Raw genomic sequence first — 6,000 nt, 5'->3', positions numbered from 1 at the left:
ATCACTGATCATCAGAGAATGCAAATAAAAACTGCAAAGAAATATCTCACCCCAGCTAAAATGGCTTTTATCCAAAGACAGGCAATAGAAATGCTGGCAAGGATACAGAGAAAAGGGAATCCTCGTACACTGTTGGTGGGAATGTAGATTAGTACAACTATTATGGAAAATAGTTTGGAGGTTTCTCAAAAAAAAACCCAAAAAACTAAAAATAGAACTACCACGTGATCCATCCATCCCACTGCTGGGTATATACCCAAAAGAAAGGAAATCAGTATATTGAAGAGGTATCTGTACTCCTCTGTTTTTTGCAGCACTGTTCATAATAGCCAAGATTTGGAAGCAACTAACTGTCCATCAATAGATAAATGGATAAGAAAATACAGTATATATATATATAACAGAGCACTATTCAGCCATAAAAAAGAATGAAATCCTGTCATTTGCAACAACATGGATACAACTGGAGATCATTATGTTAAGTGAAATAAGCCAGGCATAGAAAGACAAACTTTACATGTTCTCACTTATTTGTGGGATCTAAAAATAAAAACAATTGAATTCATGGAGATAGAGAGTAGAAGGATAGTTACCAGAATCTGGGAAGGGTAGTGGGCATAGGGGGAAGTGGGGATGGTTAATGGATACAAAAAAATAGCTAGAAAGAATAAGACAAAGTATTTGATAGCACAATAGGGTGACTTTAGTCAATCATAATTTAATTGTACACTTTAAAATTAACTAAAACAGTATGATTGGATTGCTTGTAACACCAAGGATAAATGCTTGAGGGGATGGATACCCCATTTTCCGTGATGTGATTACTATGCATTGCATGCCTGTATCAAGGTATCTCACGTATTCCATAATTATATACTTGTAGGTACGTACTACGTACCTACAAGAAATAAAAATAAAACGCTAAAATTTGATACAGAGCTAATCAAAATAGTATGGTATTGGCTTATACACAGACATACAGACCAATGGAATGGAATAAAGAGCCCCTACATATATGGTTAAATGATTTTGACATGGATGCCAAGACTTTTTGATGGTGGAAAGGACAGTCTTTTCAACAAATGGTACTAAGAAAACTGGATACCTATGTGAAAAAGAATGAATTTGATACCTTACCTTACACCACATACAAAAATTAACTCAAAATGAATCAAATCCCATATAAATTAATCAGAATTTCTAGGGGCGGGCCTGGACATCATATTTTTAAAGCTCCCTATGTGATCCTAATGTGAAAGAAGGTTGAGAACAACCAATCTAGCCTCAGTGCAGTGGAACAGGCTATGTGGCTCATAAAGTAGTTCTGAAACATCTTTGAGCTATTTTTAGCAGTGACAACACTGGGCCCCCAAGACAAGTTTTAACTAACTTTGAAGGTCAATGTTCATTAACATGTACATTATTGATGAAATTGGTCTCATTACTTTTCATCCTTTCTCATACATAAAGTAAGGGTATTCCAAAAACTTCTATATGGAAATAGGGAGGAAAACTTTGTGAAAGAATAAAGACATTTGGAACCCAAGAGTTTGATGAAAACAGATGTAAAGTGTAGCTAGAATTCATGAGACTGATATTCAGAAATACCCTGTTCTCTTCACTAAATTTCTAACCAAGTTGTTGAGTTGGAAAACCCATGGTATAAAGAGGCCGATTTCTAAAATATGCTATTAATTTAGGTAGTGAATGCTGGTTGTCACATAGAGAAAAGCATCTTGTAAATAAGTAATGCTCAATTTTTCTCTATGTGTTCCAACAATATTCTTCTGTTTCTCATTCAGAACTGACAGCATCTCTCATCATAACAATGCCATGTCAGCAACTGCAGAAGTCAAACCTTAGAGTCTAGGTAGAAACAACTCAGGAAGGGAGTGTGTCATATTCTTTCTCTAGAAATCCATTTGCTTCATTCTTTACGATTTTGAGAAAAACACTGGGGGTCACAATAGGCTACATTTTCTTTTTATTAAGAGGAAGCATTGCTTGAGCCCGGGAGTGAAGGTTGCAGTGAGCCATGATCAAACCACTGTCTCCAGGTGACTGAGTGAGACCCTGCCTCAAAAAAAAAAAAAAAAAAAAAAAAAGCATATTTAAATTTTCTAACTAAAACGTATTCATTCTCTCTTTACATATTAAAAATGTAATAGCTAACTCTGAAGCTACAAAGAAAGCTGATCAGCATAGAGGGGATTCAAGTATTAGAAGACCTGCTGGACAAGATTAACTTTCATATTCCTGCCAACACAGAAGATCCATAATTCCAGGCTGGGCACCGTGGCTCATGCCTGTAATCTCAGCACTTTGGGAGGCTGAGATGGGCGGATCACTTGAGGTCGGGAGTTCAAGACCAGCCTGGCCAACATGGTAAGACCCTGTCTCTACTAAAAATACAAAAATTAGCTGGGCATGGTGGTGGGCACCCATAATCCCAGCTACTTGGGAGGCTGAGGCAGGAGAATTGCTTGCACTCAGGAGGTGGAGATTGCAGTGAGCCAAGATTGTGCCACTGCACTCCAGCCTTCACTCCAGCCTGGGTGACAGAGTGAGACTCTGTCTCAAAAAAAAAACAAAAAACAAAACAAAACAAAAAACAAACAAACAAACAAAAACCCTATAATTCCAAAGAAATATACTTGGATCTCAATCCTAGCAACATAAATAAAACTATTATTACTATTATTTTGAGACAGGGTCTTGCTCTGTCACCCAGGCTGGAGTGCAGTAGCACAATCTTGGCTTACCACAACCTCCACCTCCTGGGCTAAAGCAATCCTCCCACTTCAGCCTCCAGAGTAGCTGGGACTATAGGCAAATGCCATCATGCCCAGCTGATTTTTTGTATTTTTTTGTAGAGACAACGTCCCTATGTTTCCCAGGCTGGTCTTGAACTGTTGGACTTGAGCGATCCGCCCCCCCTTTGGCCTCCCTAAGTACTGGGGTTACAGGGGTGAGCCACAGCTCCCGACCGTGTTATGTCATTTTTTAAAATGGATCAAAGACATAAGAGCTAAAACTCTAAGATTCTTAAAGAAAATATAGGGTCAAGATCTTCATGACCTTGGATTTGCCAACACTTTCTTGGCTATGACACAAAATCACAGTCAACAAAGAACAAAAAAATAGATAAATTGGACTTCATCAAAATTTAAAACTTTTGTGCAAAGGACACTACCAAAGAGTGAAAAGGCAACCAAGAGAATGGGAGAAAATGTATGCAAATTATATATCTGATAAGAGATTATTATTATTATTATTACTTGAGACAGGGTCTTGCTCTTTTGCCCAGGCTGGAGTGCAGTGGCACATTCTCAGCTCACTGCAGCCTCAACCTCCTAGGCTCAAACCATCCTCCCCCCTTAGCCCCCTGAGTAGCTGGGACTACAGGCACACACCACTCCATCTGGCTGATTTTTGTATTTTTTTGTAGTGGTGGGGTTTTGCCATGTTGCCTAGGCTGGTCTTGAACTCCTGAGCTCAAGCAATCCACCCACCTCAGCCTCCCAAAATGCTGGGATTACAGGCATGAGCCACCGTGCCCGGCCCTGATAAGAGATTAATATCCAGAGTATATAAAGAACTTCTGACACTCAACAATAACAAAAAACCCAATTGAAAAATGGACAAAGGTCTTCTTAAATAGATGTTTCTCCAAAGAAAACATACAAATAGCCAATAAGCACATGAAAAGATGCTCAACATCACTAATTATGAGGGAGATGCATGAGATACTACCTCACATTCATTAGGATGACTATTGTCAAAAAAAAAAAAGGAAAACAACAAGTGTTGACAAGGATGTGGAGAAATTAGAAATCTTGTCCATTGCTGGCAGGAATGTAAAATGGTACAGCCACTGTGGAAAGCAGTATAATGGTTCTTCAAAAGTTAAACATAGAATTACCATCCAGCAAACCCACTTCTAGGTATATAATACCCAAAAGAATCGAAAGCAGGGACTTGAATGGGTATGTGTACACCAGTATTCATAGCAGCAGTATTCTCAGTGAAGTATTGATACATACCACATGGATGAACTTAAAATTATACTAAGTGAAATCAGCTGGACACAAAAGGACACATATTATATTATTCCATTTATATGGGGTACCTAGAATAGGCAAATTCCTAAGAACAGAAAGTAGAATAGTGGCTGCCAGGGGCTGGGGAAAAGGGGAATGGGGACTTATCACTTAATGGGAACAGAGTCTCGGTTTGGGATGATGAAAAAGTTCTGGAGATGGATAGTGGTGATGGTTGCACAACAATGTATGAATGTTCTTAATGCCACTGCATTGCACACTTAAAAATGGTTAAAATGGTAAATATGTTATGTATATTTTACCACAATTTAAAAATGTATAAAGTTTCAAGAAATGGGGGGACAATACTATTAACAGCTCTAGTAACAGTTGCGTCAGCAAAAAGATCCTTCTCAAAACAAAAAAGTATCAAATATTTCTTGCCATCTTACAATTGCCAAGAGCAACTGACATCACTTTCAGTTACACTGATTGAAAATTAGGTTGTTAGAAGTATAAACTTTGATGACCTAATCAATGAATTTTCAGAAAAGTCAGAAAAATCCTATGATCAAAATATTGCATACTTATAAAGTAATATATAGTATTATATAAAATTATGACACCAATTTTTAAAAAATTTATGTATATATTGATACTCATGTATCTCTATTAACCTTATTATATTTTACAAATAATAAAACATTTTTTAAAGGAAAAAGCTTTATAGTTAGCTTTTTTTTTTTGAGGCAGAGTCTCACTCTGTCACCCAGGCTGGAGTGCAGTGGCACGATCTTGGCTCACTGCAACCTCCACTTCCCTGGTTCAAGCAATTCTCCTGCCTCAGCCTCCTGAGTAGCTGGGATTATAGGTGCACGCCACCACGCCGGGCTAATCTTTTTGTATTTTTAGTAGAGACGGGGTTTCACCATATTGGCCAGACTGGTCTTGAACCCCTGACCTCAGGCAATCCACCTGCCTCGGCCCCCCAAAGTCCTGGGATTACAGGTGTGAGCCACCGCGCCCAGCCTATAGTTAGTATTTTAATGGCAAGTTCCCCTGCTTTTGGGGAAATGCTCTGCATTTGCAGTTTTGTTTTGGTGAAGCCCTACAAATTATGTAGCTGGCCCTGGTGCCAGCTTTCCCATTGATAGCCTGTCCAGCTTTGATCAAGTCACTTACCCTCTGCATCAGTTTTCTCACCCCCAGATGGGACTATTTAATCTGCTTCATGAAACTGGCATGAACATTTGTGCATATGTGCATATGTATGTGTGTGCCTCTGTGTATGTGCATATGCATGAAAGTGGTTTGAAAAAGTATAGATGCTTTAAAATATTGGGTGGCATTGTTGTGACTATGAATAATTTTTAACCACTGCCCTTCCTGGAGTCTGAGTCTTCAGCCAAACACATTTACTGAAAATGAAGAAATTAATTCATTAATTCATTATTTTCCATGGGGCTTTCCAGACAAACATTTGAGAAAGGAGCTAAATGATTCATGTGGTCCATAAAGGTATCATTTTTATAGACTGGTGATTATTTTATTATTACTATTTTTTTGAGACAGAGTTTCGCTCTTGTCGCCCATGCTGGAGTGCAATGGCGCGATCTCGGCTCACTGCAACCTCCGCCTCCTGGGTTCAAGTGATTCTCCTGCCTTAGCCTTCCTAGTAGCTGGGATTACAGGCGGCTGCTACCTTGCCTGGCTAATTTTTGTATTTTTAGTGGAGACGGGGTTTCGCTATGTTGGTCAGGCTGGCCTCAAACTCCTGACCTCAGGTGATCCAAACGCCTCGGCCTCCCAAAATGCTGGGATTACAGGCATGCACCACCATGCCCGGTCCTAGACTAGTGATTTTATAGATGGCATTTCTTCACACGACTAAAAGCAGAGTCTAAACTGAAAACGATGCCAAAACACTAGACTTCAGTCAACAGTCTTAAAAGCCTACACT

Source organism: Pan paniscus, chromosome 8 (assembly GCF_029289425.2).
Source record: "Pan paniscus chromosome 8, NHGRI_mPanPan1-v2.0_pri, whole genome shotgun sequence".
Taxonomy (NCBI): Eukaryota; Metazoa; Chordata; class Mammalia; order Primates; family Hominidae; genus Pan; species Pan paniscus.
The sequence above is the reverse complement of the archived record's forward strand: the minus strand, read 5'-3'. Positions refer to the sequence as shown.